Raw genomic sequence first — 17,930 nt, forward strand, 5'->3', positions numbered from 1 at the left:
CCTTTATGGCTGAGTGGACAACGGATGTAAATAAGTCCACAGCGTCGTCAACAGTTCCTACCTCTAACAAACACCAAGGAAACAGTTCAATAGCCCAACAGATGTCACCCCAGGGGGCTTTCTTCCATAGAAGTTGTGACCTACTTTTGAGGGCCTGGTTTGTAGTAGTGGAGGGGAGGAAATCGAAAGAAACATCCAAGGAATCGTGATCCGAAGGAAAAAGATTTCTGCATGGGACAACACAACGAGGTTCTAAGTTAGAAAGAATGTAGTCAAGATTGCTATTATTGCGGGTATTATGCATATTATGTTGACCTAGACCAAGTCCATGAATAAAATTGTCCATGAAATAACTGTCGTTTCCATCTTTAGCGACTCCATGCTTGCTGTCCTGCCACGTGATGGAAAGGTTGAAATCACCCAATAGGATGACGTCACCGTGTGACAACGCATGTAACAGTGAGTCATGGCAAGCTTCTAAGATGTGCTGGGGGGTGTTCTTGTGCGGCCTATAGAAGCATCCAATAAACACAGAACGACGCTTTGGAATAAATACTTCCACCCATATAAGTTCACAATCCCGTTCGAGATCCAGTCTTCTCTTGCTCTTCCACTTATTATTTACACAAATCATCACTCCACCTCCACGAGTTATGCGGTCTTTACGATAAATGGTGAAATTATTAGAAAAGCTAATTTCACTGTCGTTCACTGATTCATTCAACCACGATTCGGTCACTGCGAAACAATCCAGTTCCCTTATCTCACCTAGGTTCAATGAGCACTCAAGTAATTTGTTTTTAATGCTACGAACATTTTGATAATATATATTGAAAGCATTAGTGTAATGTGGACAGGGTGGGCCAGGGTTTACGTGAATATCACCACAAAGGAGGAGAAAACAAACGAGAATGAGGCACTGTTTTTTTGCTTTTGACTCATACCTTGTCACAAAATCACTGGTAGTTCCTCCGTCACTGTTAGCAGTACCAGAGAGAGCACATGGCGGTCCTCTTGGTATGAAGGCAGCAGCAATAAAATGAAATGATCTTCCACTACACTTCAGTCCATGTTTCATTGGCAATGCTTCATTTGGGAAAGTCACAGCACCGTTACTACATGAAGACAGTAGAGCACGCACATAAACACTACACATAACCACGAGAAAAAGATAAACAATAAGAGCACCACTTTGCATCGACTTCGAGCTTGACGCCATCTTGAATCTTATGAATGCATGGGGATGCATGACCTCAAGCCGTCCCATGTGTCTACTATTGTTCTTTGTAATTTTTTAAAAAGCGAGTGGACGCAATAGATATTTTCTGGAGTGGAGGACGACGTCCCCCCGCGTTCCCCTTCACTTTTACCCCTGATGATAACAAAATAATTTTCCAGTATTACCTTTGTAAACTTTCGATATAGATACAATACAGTGTCTACTTTTTTCAACTTAACGATTGCCTCCATTTTCTACTTTTCAGTGACGATACGAGAGAAGATAATATTGGTATCGTGAATCAAATCCAATTATATATATATGTACATTTACAACCACCTAAAAACCATTTCGCTCAACATTTCAGCATCAACTTTTAAACTTATCTATGTTGACTTATATATAAGATACCCTCAGAAGTTTTCGAATTGTTTTCCTTAAACTTAAAAATAAGGGGAAATTGCTGAAGGGTGTAAAAGGTTACGATTTTCCTGAAGTGAATTTTGTGGCGCACAAACACCGTGTTCGTGGGTTTTCTCGGAGTTCTCCCTCACATTTCCTCCCACTATCTTGCTTCCACCATCTCCTTCATTTATCATCATCATCGTCTCCTTTAGCCTAGCCGACATAACCGTGGGACGTAAAACTTAAAAGATTTCATTTTTCAAAAAGAAAACTGAGACTGTCAACTTGAAATTAATTTACTCCCCTCCTATCCGATTTTTAAAATATGTTTAGATAAGTTTTGGTTTATGACATTTGATTCTCAAGCTTGAGAATTATTCCTGTTAATTGTGATTGAAATTGGGGATCAGGAAATCGATGATAATATTGTATTAGAAGAAATTATCCGCTAGTTTTTACAATACAGAATATTCTTCATAGAGTATAGATGAATAGAATTTAGATTAGAATTTAGTATTTTGAGCAACGAGGATGTATAAAACTTGAACTTTACCTCTGTAATAATGGAGGGATATGAACCATATGCCCCCTTCCAAGTATCGAACCTAGGTCTCCAATCCTTTATATAGTTAATTTCAAACTGGATTGTAAAATAGTTGTCATAGAAAGTTAAATTAAGAAAGTGAATTCTTTTTAATGTGTAAAACTCAACCATGATATGTATTTATTCAAATGTAACTAATAAGTGTTCGCTTGGACAAAGTTAACAGATAAATTAATATCTCAATCACAAGCACTATATGCAGTATTAAAATTTCAAGCATACATTATTTATGCTCTAGCTCTAGAAACAGCAGCTCTAGAAACAAGGCACAAGTTGTACCTTCTCCAAGAAGAAGACAATTCTCCAAACAAAAATGTTCGCTAAGGTCGGTAGAATTATATGTATTTGATTAATATTGTGATATCAAATCTATTCAGGTACATGTAAGAAAATATATCAATAGTTAATAACATTGCACTACGTAAACATAACATTTTAAAAAGCAGTAAATTTATTAAACTTCTTACTAAGTAAATCCTTAAACTAATTTGTAACAAACTAATATAATTGTGTATGATTGACATTTAGAAACCACATCAAATTTTGAGAAAATTAAGAATGAAACGTTGAATATTTTGGGCCTTATTCATTTATTATATTGAGTTCGAAAATTAAATAACCTAATACGTACAGCAGTAATTTAGTATACGAATTTGTAATGTATTTTAATAATGCCAATAAGTTGGAATGATAATCATGAATAATTTAATATATTCGTAAAAGTGATGTCTATGTAGAAAATGTAGAAATGTGACTAAGTGTAAAAGAAAATCAATTACGAAGAAAGAGTAATTTTGAGCAAAAAAAAATAAATATTTTTTATTATCAGAAACGAAACACAAAAGAAGGCACAGTGACTAGGTACAGTGCAGTTTATAAGAGAGAGTCAAAAAAAAAAGGAAAGATAATTGCTCTTTGAACATAAAATTTTTAACTGAGAGCCATAATGGATTAAGTCTTCTTCATTTGCAAGAGAAAAATTACCAACGATGACAGGATACTTATTCTGATGGTAACAATATAAATAGTGCAGATAATATTTGAAAAAATGCATACATACAACGTGAAACAATCAAGAAGATACTAGTTTAATTTCTGTTACACGTTCTAAAGTTCATTACAACATTCAAGAGACATTCGTTTGGAAATACATAAAAATGCAGAAATTTGGTATTCCATGGTACTCCTGAACCCCATTGGGATACCCACCTACTTTGCGTAATAATACATTTTCAGTTATTAAGCCTCAATCCACAATCCAACGATGGTACATCCAGTTCCAGCGCCTCGGATAGCTACGACGTCATCGATAATGACTTATTTAATTTCAACTGATAATATGCCTGTTGACTTTCACAAATCAGATGAATTGTTGATGGATTTTATTGTAATTTAGTTATGTATGTTCCTTGTTAGTCTTCAGCGAATAAAATTCAACATTTCACATTTTACTATACCGTAACTCACTTATAATCCTACACACAAAAAGGAGTTTAAAATCTACAATGTGGGTTATAGGTTAGCAGTTCAAAATCAACCCATTCTTTTCCGTAAAAAGTATTATTTCTGAAGGCCATCTAGCCTATTTTCTTGAGTGGTTGTTGGCAACACTGTGGTTCAGTAATAAATTGAATCGTGAGCAGTGTTTATTACAGGCGTTTCGATAAATCGTTTTTATTATTAATATTATTATGTATGCAAAATTAGCAACACATAGTAGTCGCCAGTTATTGTTTATACCATGTAAAAAAAACAACTGTTGTATACAATAACAAAGCATTTTGTTTATTTTAGCAAGAATAATGACTAATTTAGGAGCATGATCCCTTATAATTAGCACTCAAGGTTAGAATCTTCACTTTACAATTAGCTATTGTTGAACTTAAAAATTACATGTACACCAGTCCAGGCCCGCAACCAAAGGGGGATAGGGAGCTTGGCCCCCCTAAACTTTTCGTGGCCCCTCCAGACCTCAATACAAAAAACATAATTTAGATATTTGTAAAAGAATTATTTTTGACTTGCCCCCCAACGTCTTCATGGCCCCTCTAAATCTCCGTGGCTGGTTTCGAGCCTGCACCAGACCAACAAGAAATTTAAAATTAATGTATGTGAGTCATTGTATGAAATTTATTTTTTTATCTCCCTCTAGCAAACTAAAAGAAAATTAATTTGGTTTATAAAAAGCGTTTTGGCTTTCTACCATTGGACTCAACCGGCATTTGTGGTGTCTGTCTGTCTATCTGTTTGTCAATCTGTCCGACTCTACCACGATAGCTCTCAGAATTTATCTCATTTGACAGGGCGACTTGGGCAATGGGGACCAGTGGCCAACGGGGACGTGATGAGTATCATACGAATTGCATTGACAAGTTGATCAATAATTTGTATTACGTTTACCCGAAAATTCAATTTTTACCCGGGATATTAATAAACAATTCCGGCTTTTGGGCAATGGGGACAAGTTGCTGACTGGGACGTAATGGATATAATTTGATTCGTATTAACAAGCAGATTAATAACAATAGACTATGACATTTTCAAAATAATATCACTTTCTACCCTGAGAATTAAAAAAAAAGATATCCAGGAGTTTGGCTACTTGCGTCATGTATACCTATTATTCTTCAGTCAGCAACTGATCCCCATCAGTGTTTCTTTCAGAAATAATGTTCCGGAAGGCACATATATGAGGAAATCTATCCAAGTGTAACTCTGACTTCGAGTCGAGACTTTGGCCGTTGGATACCTTATCCCAAAAAATCATAACACGAAAAAGGATACATCCTCGATCTCAACCGTTGCGGAGATATAAGACTGAAAAGTTAAAATTGAGCTCCATACTATACATTACAAAGTCAAATTCCGGATAAGATTTTTCGGAAACGGTCGGGTAAGGAAACTCAGCGAACACATATGAAATTAGTGTGGGGAAATCCAGTACCTTTTGAATGAAACATTTGTGTCCCCGGGGCACACGCAGGGTCCCATGTGGGGTCCAACTCAAAATTTGCAAAGGGAACCGGGGGTCAAGTAGCATATTGTATGAAAGCTATTGTTAAATAAAAGAAGATAGAACAAATCTCAACTCTCTACGATAACCCTGTGCAAACGGGCAACTGGTCAAAATGTCTATGGTCAAAGTTCTAAATCCGTTCAATTGCGACAATAAAAAAACAAAAATACGTTTAAAAGTGTAAGGTATTGAAGTACAGCAAATTGCTGTAGAGTCTCTCACAGAGTCGCACAACGGACCTTATCCAAGTATAAGTGAATGACCCATGACGAATCCAAATATAAGACTTCGAATGACCAATGGACCATAAAATGACCATGACCATTGGATTTTGTGTCCTAGAAGAGAAAGGATACATTGTCAATCGCAACCGTCGTACAGGGTGAAAAGGTCAAAAGGCAACGGTATATGCTTCGCGAATCGGAACCTCAAATTTGCAGATTGCACCGCGAAATTTCTATCGGAGGATTTGCTGAACAAGAAGCATCATGTAAAGGCGAAAAGGAGTGACACCTTGAAACTGTGAGGCAACTTGGAGAGGAGTGGGGTTGGAGAAAACTGGAATAATGGTGCAGAAATAAAATATATCGGAGGGTGATTGTCTAGGGCTATAGGGAATGGTCAAGAATTATATTTTGTTAAAATATAAAGTTGGAAACCAGTTCGATACTCGGGAAAGGAAACGATAACCAAGCGGGGTGGGAGACGAGCCAAAACATAGTGAACGTACCAGAAGGTAGGTTTCATAGAATATTGGCACACAAAATACCCTGTGACAATACAATATTGATTTGCAGAAATATGTAATTTGTTGGAAGAATATATGGATGAAATATCAGTAAACAAAACTATGTCCAAAGGAAATAGATATACAACTTCGCATATACGTGTTGGTGTATTTACAGAATGTTACAGAATAAAGAAAACATATATTGCGCTAGACAAATGAAAACAAATAGCGTAAAATTCAATGAAAACAGACCCGTTGTCTTTTGAACTTCTCACCCTCCACGACGGTTGAGATTGAGAATGTATCCTTTCTCTTCTAGGACACGCAATCCAATGGTCATGGTTATTCTATGGTCAATTGGTCATTTGTCATTCACTTGTACTTGGATAAGGTCTTTACTCTGTGGAGGGAGCTGTGTAAAATATTGGAGGGAGCTCTTGAGAGAGAGACTCTGCAGCAATTTACTTTACGTCAATACCTTGCACTTTTAAACGTGTTTTTCTGTTTTGTTATTGTCGCAACTTAATGGATTTACATGCGTGGCCATAGATTTTCTGATGTAGGTTGTATTGACATTTTGACCAGTTGCCCGTTTGCACAGGGTTATCGTAGAGAGTTGAGATTTGTTCTATCTTCTTTTAAACAATAGCTTTCATACAAATGCTACTTGACCCCCGGTTACATTTGCAAATTTTGAGTTGGACTCCGCCTGGGGCCCTGCGAGTGACCCAGGGACACAAAGTTTTGATTCGAAAGGTGCTGGGATCCCCACACTAATTTCATATCTATTCACTGAGTTTCCTTACCCGACCGTTTCCGAAAAATCTTATCCGCAATTTGACTTTGTAATGTATAGTATGGAGCTCAATTTTAATATTTCACGCTTATATCTCCGCAACGGTTGAGATCGAGGATGTATCCCTTTTCGTGTTATGTTTTTTTTGGGGGGACAAGGTATCCGACGGCCAAAGTCTCAACTCGAAGTCAGAGTTACACTTGGATAGGTTCCCTCGTTAGTATTCCAGGGGACACTGCTGATACTAGTCTATTTATTATTATATTTTAAACGTATTATTTTTGTCTGTTTGGAGGGGCACTCTCGGAGCTCCGGGGTGGCAGTGTTTTCCAAAAACAGGTCCGGAAGAAACACTGGTTTCCATTGCCCAAAATCTCGATTTTTTATTAATTTTTCGGGTAAAAATTGAATTTACGGAACATGTTGCTAATTACTGATCTACTTGTCGATACGAATCAAATGATATCCATCGTGTCCAAGTCGGCAACTGGTCTCAATTGCACAAAATCCCAAAATTTTATTAATTTCGCAGGTAAGAATTGAATTTTCGGGGAAATGTAATATCAGTTATTGTTCTACTTGTCAATATGAGTGGAATGATACCCATCACGGCCCAGCCGATAGCTCGTCCCCATTGCGCATGTCGTCCCTATTTGACTGAAAACTCGATACGTATCTTCCTCTCATCTTAGGATATTCTTCTGTTTTATGAAATAAGTGGTAATATGTAATTTATCTGGGTAAAATCGAGATAAACTAGTTTATTATTAAAAAGTATTTCCAATATAAAAAATGGCTCAGTCTTTTCAGTTTGTATTTTATAAATAAATACGTCATTAATAACCTGACAATATGCCATAAATCACGTGTACTGATAAAACCTAGATGTAGTTTACTCTCGCAGGTTTGCTTCTATTTGGAGATTCTATCAAAGACGATTCATGCGATTTGGTTCGTTAACAATACAGAATCACTCATTTTCCTAGAAAATATCCAAAAAGGATAATTTTCGTTTTACGGTTTTGTCAGAAACGATTCACGCATTTTGTTCATATTCCATAAACAAATATTTCGTTAATAGCTCTAAAACATGATCTAAAACTTCTTATGATAAAAATCCACAAGAAGTAAATTATTTTCAAAACTGTGTATACTTTTAAACAAGCCTTCTAATTCTATTCGTATTTCACAAATAATTTTTTCAGCAATAACACAACATAACATGATTTAGTTATTGAAACGAAGAACTTTAGTGCAGTGACCATTAAGTTTTATTGTGTTATATTGTTGTACGCTGACGTTTATTGTCAGTTTATAAAGACTCAACCTTCATATACATTTACCCAAATGTAACTAATAAGTGTCTGCTTCGTCAACTTTAATTGTAAAAGATAAATTAATACCTGAATCATAAATAGTATGCGAAGTGTTAAAATTTCAAGGATACATTATTGTATAAATACAACTGCTATCTGAAATTAAGACATACGTTGTACCTTCTACAAGAAGAAGACAATTTTCCAAACAAAAATGTTCGCTAAGGTAGGTAAAATTATATGTATGTAATTAGCAAATTTATTCAGGTGCATATAAGAAGTTACCTTAATACTTAATATGTTGCAATACGTGAATTTAACATTTAATAAAAAATCAATTTTTGAGACATGATTGAGAAATCATTTAGAGACAATGTCAATTTTAGGAAAATTAAGATTGAAACGATGAATAGAAGACATCACTTTAATTTCTGTTACGCGTCGATATGATCTGTGTCCTCTAATGGAAATATTGAGTAACTTTTCTAGAATTTATTATAATATATCAATACTGAACATTACATAGTCCATTTCGTTTCATATGTATTTCGGAGAGAAACTAAACAAGTTTTAGGTTTTCTTTAAGTTGTCTCCAACATATCACTGTATTAAACAATGTTCAAAAGCATTCACGAATATTCTGTGTAAAATAAATAACTTGAAAGTTTTATCAACTGATGACTATCTGAAAGTAGAAAAATTCTCAAGCATTATACCCATAGAATATTGAATTAAATCAACAAAAGAATGTGTAAAAGTACGCTTAATTGAGAATAAATTAAAAATTAAAAGAAGTAGAAACTACAAGCGATATCAAAAGGTTAGTCCTAATTATAGGCAATTCAGGAAGATTTTCTCGATGCTATTCAAAGCTCTGATGTTAATTCTAGCATACAAGTATTTCATTAATGCTGAAACATAATAGATTTTTTTCTTATTTTTTAGGTCTTCGTTTTCCTTGCCCTTGTTGTGTGTGTTGCTTTGGCTATTCCCAGGCCCATACCTATTCCATATCCTCAGAGAATTCCTTTGCAACAACAGAGAGGAGAAAATATGCAAACAGCTAACATGATGTGGGGTGAGTACTTACTCTAGTTACCCAGTCGCATTCCCTTATATCTCACTTGATCTGAAAATTACTGTACACAAATTACTAATGCACTTACAAAGAAGTTTTCTTATATTAAATATTCTCTGTGTATAACCATATGTAAAAAATTACGTTTATTATTATGTCGACCATAAAAGGAAGATACTCGGATTAATAAAATTTTTCCAGGATCCAAATTAATCACTATCTGAGGTTGTGAAAAAAAACATGTGCAATTTAATTGCAATTGACGCATTCAGAAAGTAATACCAAAAAGCACCCAATCCTTCTGTTTATATGTTCATGTTGTGGTCATTCTTCTTTCCTTTAGAAAAAACAGTTTCTTTCATATAAAAAGGCGATCAATGTGATCGCTCATAGTGAATTCTCAAAAAACAAACTTTTACTGCATTGCACTTACTATCAGGAACGTCTTTTATCAACATAAAAATCTACCGTTTGAAATCATAAAATGTTTATTTTTATATCATTTATTATTATAAATGATTTCATAAATAATATTGTATATTTTATTGCAGGATTCCCGTGGTTCTGGGGTTGATTGACTAAATATGACATGAAATGACTTTGAAACACTGGATGGCGAAAGGAGGAAAATAAATGCAATATCCATACCAGAACAGATTGGATAGACAAGAAATAATTCTAATGTTTTATTTTGTACAATTCTAATGCATATAGTTTAACAATGTATCAAAGAGAAAATAAAATATAAACAATTTGCAAGAAGTTCGTTTTCACTCTGAAAAAGCTGATAATTAAATGTCTTGTTTAGACCTATGTTCCTATCTGTTTTTGTCCGTGTTCAAATAAACTTACCTTTCTTAAAATATTGACAACATAGTGTATATGTAAAAGTTCGAATTTATCAAAAGTATGCTAGAATTCCTTCATCTAAAAAAAATAAATCTTAAGCATAACGACATCACATGTTATGCGAGCCAAGTAAGATAATAAGTAAATGGAAGCATAAGAGGATGGAAAAATCCATTGAATGAATAAAGTGTAATTGGAGGAAAAGAAAAAGAATACTACACTACAAAACCTAAAGGCAGGATATTCTACTAAAATGATATTAAGAGAAGACAAATATGTTTTAAAAGGGCTTAAGAGTATCTTTTTGTTTAAAACTATCTACACTTGTAAAGCAGTTCTATGTAAAAGTAAGTTCTTTATCTCTCTACTTTATCAAACAAAAATAGTACAAGTGACTTACTCATAGTCATTTAGGCTTTATTACTATAGACAGGAACGGCAGATTTAGACAGAATTCTTGGAAGCAACAGATAACACAATATTTTTGAAATGCCTAGGCTAAGGGACAAAAAAGGGGTTCACAGTTTCTGACAAGATTTTAGTATCTCGCTAATCTATGAAGTTAGAGAAATAAGACTCGGCATACAAACTTTTCAAAAAAGGGTAGAAGAAGCATGCTTCAGGGTTTTCGAAAATTCACAAACTAAGTGACAAATCGGATTGTTCCTAAACTGGATTCTAACAGTATTGAATAATATATATTATATTTTTCTCATTTATCACGATACCAGAAATTTGTATGGTTGTTTCATAATAAATGTAATAAATATAAGCAGTGAACTATTTTGCGGACAAATACAAGTGTCGATAGACCAACAGGAAATCAAAGTGCTTCAGTTATACATGGCTTTGTTTACCGCGGTTTAGAATTAAGACAGGACGGAATGCAATATGAGCATTTTCTCATTTTACCACATACAAACCATCAGGCCCGTAGCCAGCCCAAAAATTTAGGAAGGGGGTCGGTAGATGTTAGGGGGGGCCGACCCAATCATATTATACTTCATCACCATATTATAGTTCATTTGCAAGCCTACCGTGAAATTTTATTGGGGCCAGCCAAAGTTTAGGGGGGCCCGGCCCCCTCTTGCCCCCCGTGGATACGGGCCTGCAAACCATTATTAGCACTCCTTCGTCTAGTCGCCAACACATAAGCCTTTGGTGCACGTAGTCCCAGATTCGATTCCCGGTGGGAGAGCAAAGAAAAAGTAATTTGACAATTATTAACTTTAATTAATCATCCGTTTCCTTTAGCCTAAAGGATATAAAAAAGCAAAACTAAAAGACCGAAGGAGTAAACTAAAAGAATGCATTTTACGAAATATTATTTTTATTGTCTTTTTAAAAGTTTTATTTATTTATTAATGCTTTTAAAATCATTTATGCATTGTTTTAATGCTTGATAGCTGAAATTCTCCACGATTTTAGTACTACACTTTACTAAACAATATAATTAATAGAAAACATGATTAACTTAACTTATAACAAACGTAGCCACTTCAACAGCTTCAAGAAGAGATTTGGAACATTTCTCTGTACCATCAAAAACATCACAAAATGATCCAATAAATCCCTTCAGATATTCAGAAACCAGTACAGAGACAACTTCTTAACCGTTTAAAACATAGGAAGACTTTACTATAGCCAGTAATGTGTCAGGATATTTGAAAGGATCATTAGGTAAGATTAGTTAACCAAATACCATCGGCTAAATTACATTTTTTTTTTTAAAGTTTCTTAAATTAAGAGACAGAATTAGAGAATCATGTTATACAACGCGGTGGATTACTTGTACTGTAAATCAGTGTTCGAAGTGGCAAAAAAGCAGAGGTGGTATGTTTTATTAGGATTTTGACTCGACATACCGGCTATCTAAATATTGAAATGCAATGAGGGTATGTTGCCAAAAAGATCGCGTTTCTACTTACATAATGACTGAAAATCATGGAGAACTTCTCTGTAGTTAGGGGGGCGGACATGGAGAGACTTTGATCCAATGCCAAAAAATTTCTGAAAAAAGAAATATAAATATATCCCCTTACGTTGTATTATAGAGAATTATACACGAAAACCCTCAAAAAGCAGGTTTTATATTAACAATTTCCTTCGGGAAAACTCCCGGATTCCCACTGGACTAAGGGGTATTCCAAACCCCTGGAAGATCTGCCACCACAACAGATAATCCTTAAATCCTACCATGCTGAAAACACAACATTTATATGCATTTACGCAAAAAGACACACACATACATAAGAAAGAAACAATTCAATATGGCACATCAAAATATAAAGTAGATGAACTTCTTTGGAGACATCTCATTTTTAAAAACAAAAGGTAGGAAAAAATAACAAACGTTGATGTTGTCAACTTAGAAATTATTTCTACATAAGAAATAAAGTATTTACGTGCATTATTAGTCAATAACTGTGTATAAAAATGGATTTAACATAGGTATTTATCATCTACTCTCCAGTGATGGTATGCCTTGATCATTGAAAAACCAGAGGCGGTATGCCTTCATCAATTAAAAACCAAAGTCGGTATGGCATACAACCGCATACCGTCTCACTTCGGGCATTACTGTAAATAGTATAGTGTCAAGTAACGGTAATTTACTTTTCACCTTTCACATCAAACTAAGCAATTGTTGTTCATAGCATGAAATAAGTAATTGTTGTATATAAAGCAACAGTATTTTCTTTATTTCAGCAAAAATAATCACTAATTTAGAAGCATAATTCACTAATAATTAGAGCTCAAGGTTACAGTCCCAACTTGACAATTAGATATTATTAGATTTAATAAATGCATGTACAAAAAACGAACAAGACTTTTAAAATTAATGTAGATTATTTATTTTATCAATTTTACTTTGGATTACCATCTAGTAACCAACAGAAAATGAATTTCGTTTATAAATTCTCCTACTAGGCCTATGTTGATATCAATGTTTAATTGAAGCGAGCTTAACGAACTTGCACGATTGAACTCAACAGAGCTTTTATGTGTGTGCGTCTGTTTGTCGGTCTATTCGTTTGTGTTACTATCCCGTGGTTGCTCTCGTAAAGTTTGTTCAATTTCACTGAAACTCGGTATGTATCTTCCTCCCAATTTCGGATATTCTTCTGTAGTTGGGAGACAAACAACCATAAGGAAGCTTAAGAGGGCAACATCTACTCCATGTTACATGAAAACATCAGAAATAATCTCATTAATAAAACTATTTTTCAGAATTATCTTTAGAAATAATTTGCGATTTAGATACAATAAAGTTTCTTCAACACTTCCCGATAGCCTGCATTCTCTACTTTGGAGTGACGATAGGAGCAGGGGCGGATCCAGGGGGAGGATCGGGGTGATTACTCTCTTATTTTATATATAAATATTATTTTATATATAAATAAAACCCATCCCAGAGATTGAAGCTCTTAAATGTATGATAGCTCGAAGTAGCAGTATTATAACCCGCCGCTCCCCCAGAAGTCCGTCCTGCATCTGACCCTGGATAAAAGCAGAGGTAAACGTTGATCTGAAAAGGTAAGGGGACGGTAGGTAGCGGCTTAATATCACGCCATCTCCCTGACTATTATTGCCCATTGTAATTTCCTTTAGGAACTGGGGGGAAGACGTACATATTTTTGGAGGTGGAGGGACGGCGTCCCCCACAATCCCCCTTACTTTTACCACTGGATAGGAAAAAAAGAAAGTATGGTGACCGTAAAACAAATCCAATTCGATGTATGCAAACCCGCCTACAAACTATACCGTTCAATATATCACCATCAAATTTTTAACTTAAATGTTTTATAACGTTCCCTTCAGGTGTTCTTGAATTTTGTTCCTAACCTTAAAAATGGTAGTTTATTGAAGGATTAAAAATGTGGCGATTTTACTGAAAACGGACCCAAAGATTTTATTTGTATTTAATACATCAATACCAGTATTTCGTTAACAATCCTTTACTGTAGTAATAAGTAATTTCTCTCCGAAAAATGCAGATAGAGTGGATTATTATTAAAAATGAGTTCTTTCTGTATGATAATCTTAAAAACGGCTCAGTCGTTTCGGTTCGTATTTTACACATAAATGTGTCATTATTAACCTGACATTATGGTATAAGTCATGTGTAGTGAGAAAATCCACAAAGCTGTAGTTTACTGTCGCAGGTTCTCGGTTTTTGGAGATTCTATCAAAGACGAGTCAGACGATTACATCTAAACGGAGATAAACAATATTTTATCATTCCGCTACTCACTAATATGATAGGCTAGTGACGCATCACTCCCACTCTCGTACAGGGGTGGGGGCAAATGTACATGTGCAAATTTGGAAATCATGTATCATACAGGGTTTTGCATCAGAAAGAGCAGAACACAGGTATATACTTGAACTTATGTTAGTCACAGCGTACGCTTAAGTGCAATATTTTTATTATTTCAATACATAAACTGGATTACAATATTATTGAATCATCTATTGTATATTTTTTCATTTATGTTGATTTCCTACATTTATATGGTTATGTCATAGCAAAAGTAATAATTAAAAGCAATGAACTACGTTTGAAGGAATACAATCAGAATGTTTCAGTTCCAAGTGGCTTTGTTTACCGTGGTTTAAAATTAAAAGGGGGCGAAAAATAATCTTGTTCAAATTGGTGAGTTCGAATCTTAATGAAGTAGCAAACCCAGCGCAATATGAGCATTTTGTCACTTTATCACTTACGAACCATTATTAGCCTTCCTTCCTAGTCTAGTCACCAGCACGTGTGTCTCTGGTGCACATAGTCCCGTGTTTTAATCTCGGTGGGAGACCAAGAAAAGGTACTTTATTACCATTTATTTTAATTACTCGTCCGTTTTCCTTACCCTAAAGATATAACTGTGGGACATTAAACTAAAATAAACTAACGTAGTAGCCGGTTCCACAGTTTCAAGTACAGATTTGGAAATTTTTTATGAACCATCAAAGATATCACAAAATGATCCAATAAACCCTGCAGATTCTCAGACACCATTACAGGGGCACCATCCAGTGGCGTATTTAGGTTAACGGCTATCGGGCTCAGTCCACCAGCCCCCCGAAATAAATTTGTTATATGCTAACTTCATGAACATTTGTCGGCACCTAAAAGGAAAAATATAAGTGCTTATTCACGAGTTGTGCATATCTCCCCCTCCCCTCCGAAACAAAATTCAGCCCCGTGACTCTTAAATTTTATTGTGGTTGAGATTAGATTATTAATAATCGGATTAAACGTACTAACTTCTTTCTTAAAACTTCGTTAATTAAATATAAAGGTAAGAATTTTTTTTTATAACACACAAAAATTATTAGAATTCGAGTCGACATGACGGGTTTTTTAAAGGATTGCCCATCATCCATACTCATTAAACTTGAAATGATTAGGATACTAAGGTATGAATCCTTTTCCAAATAAAAGAAACAAGTTCCATCATAATTTACGTATTTCGACTTTGATTGAATATAGTGCATATTTTCTTTGAGGTTTCCGAAAGATCTCCACTTGGAGTTACAATTAATCAAGTCTGAGGTGATTAGATTGGACAGGATAAGAGTTTAATGTCTCTTTTAACATCGAGGCTATATGAGACTTCGATCACAAGCTTAACATTGGATCTGAACTACATGAACACAAGACAGAAGTGTTTAATTTACTCACTTTATTTTGAAACAAAAATTTAACGTTAATTTTCCTAAAAGAAATTCAATTTTCATCCCAAATTAAGTTATATATTTTTGAGGTTATTTAAAAAAAATTCTACCCATTGAGCTAAAGTTAACAAGGAATCTACCTCACGCATCACCCAATTTAACCACAATAAAGGTTAGTTACTTCAATTTTGATTTTAAAAAATATAATCTACTAGAAAATAATCGTTTAATTTCGGTGCAACAGGGCGCATATATCTTTCAGGCTTCCTGATGTTTTCACTGCTTAATTTTAAATTCAGTCTAGATTAAAAATAACATTAACTCTCCTTTCCCTCTCTGATTTCAAAAACATTACTCAATAAATTGAAATATAATTCCCTTTTAAACAATATGGTGTATATATGATATTTGAGGCTTTTCCTACAATTCTCGCTGCTTGCGGTTTAAATAAGTCAATTGAGTTTAAATGAATTTACTCCCCTTTCTATCCGATTTTTAAAATACTGTATGTTCCAGGATAATTCTAGTTTATGACATTTGATTTTCATGCTTGAAAGTTATTCATGTAATTGTAATCGAAATTGGTGATGAATAAGGCGATTATAATATTGTATTACATGAGACTTTAACTAGGTTTAAGAATGCAGAACATTCTTCACATAGTTTAGGTTAGAATAGAGTTTAGCGCTCCTCTCACTAGCGAGGTTATATGAGACAAGAACTTACAACTCCTACCTTCGTAAATAGACATTGGAATCTGAACCACATCCCCCTCCAAGTATTGAACCCTCTTCTTCCGTGCCTTGATACAGTGACTTTCAACCTGGGTTATATAACAACTGCTTTGACCGTGATATGAATTTATTCAAACGTAACTAAGAAGTGCTCGCTTAGTCAAAGTTAATAGATAAATTAACATCTGAATCATAAACAGTATATGAAGTGTTAAAAATTCAAGGCTATATTATTCTATAAATACGGCTATTCTAGAAATTAAGGCATAGATTGCATCTTTTCCAACAAGAAAAGAAATCCCCAAAGAAAAATGTTCTCTAAGGTAGGTAAAATTATATCTATTTTGTAAATCCTTAATTGAAATTTATTCAGGTACATTCATATCCAAAATTTTTGTCGCATGTCTACAAATATGTTGTTCTAGAAATATAATTTGCTAACGAATTCGCCCGGAATTTATAATATTAGTATGTGTATAATTGGCAAAGAAATTTATGTAGCAAATTTCATGTCGAAAGAGCAGTAAATAAGAACAATAAAACGAAAATAAATTTTCTTGTCCATTTAGCAACATTTTATTTTATTCATTCTAATTTTCGTATTTATAATTCTTTTCCTATGAAATATACCACAAATATACATTTACCGATTCTACACATAGGATCAGTATTAAAAGTACTCTGCAAAATCATTATCAAATTATATTCTTACAAGATGACAGTTATAGATATGCGACAAAAATTTTGGTCCATGAGCGTACATGTAAGAAAAAACATGTATATCAATAGTTAATAACATTGCGCTACGTAAACATAACGTTTGGAAAAGTAGTCCATTTATGCATCTTTTTTCTAAGTGAACCCTTAAACTAATTTGTAACAAACTAACAGAAATATATAGGATTGGCATTCAGTACAATGTCAATTTTTGACAAAATTTAAGGAAGAAACGATCTATATTTTGTGCCTTATGAATTAATATATTGTGTTTGAAAATTCAGTAATTTAATATAGGTATTTCTAATGTATTCTACTAATGCAGAAAAGTTGGAGTCATAATTCTGGATAATTTAATATATTCGTAAATAATGCGGTTATCGTCAAAAATGTTGAAATATGGGACCAATTGTTAGAGAAAATCAATTATGAAGTTGAAGCAGGCCCGTATGCACGAGGGAGGCTAGGGGGCCAGGCCCCCCATAATCTTTGGCTGCCCACCAACCCCTAAAAGTTTCACGGCAGGCTTGCAAATGAACTATAATATGGTGATGAAGTATAATATTGATTGGGTTCGTACCCCTAAATTTTTGGGCTGGCTACGGGCCTGAGTAGAAGTATTTTCAGGTAGAAAATTAAATTAAGAAATTCCATGATAAGAAACGAAATGCAAAACAAGAAGGAAAAATGTACAGAACAGTATGTAAGAGTCAGGTAAGAAAAGGAAGAATCTGAAAATGAACATTTTAGCTGAGGACCACAATGAATCAAGTCTTTCTTATTTGCAAGA

At 34.2% G+C, this 17,930-nt stretch overlaps 1 long non-coding RNA gene across 1 annotated transcript; it reads left to right on the forward strand.

Annotated features, from left to right (window-relative positions):
- The first annotated feature begins 8,275 nt into the window (after positions 1-8,275).
- On the forward strand, positions 8,276-9,916 carry LOC145691678 (uncharacterized). Its single transcript, XR_014132491.1, has 3 exons — positions 8,276-8,312; positions 9,032-9,164; positions 9,716-9,916. It is a non-coding gene; the product is annotated as an uncharacterized LOC145691678 (long non-coding RNA).
- Positions 9,917-17,930: the final 8,014 nt, after the last annotated feature.

This window comes from Thermobia domestica, chromosome 8, assembly GCF_964235325.1.
Source record: "Thermobia domestica chromosome 8, izTheDome1.hap1.1, whole genome shotgun sequence".
Taxonomy (NCBI): Eukaryota; Metazoa; Arthropoda; class Insecta; order Zygentoma; family Lepismatidae; genus Thermobia; species Thermobia domestica.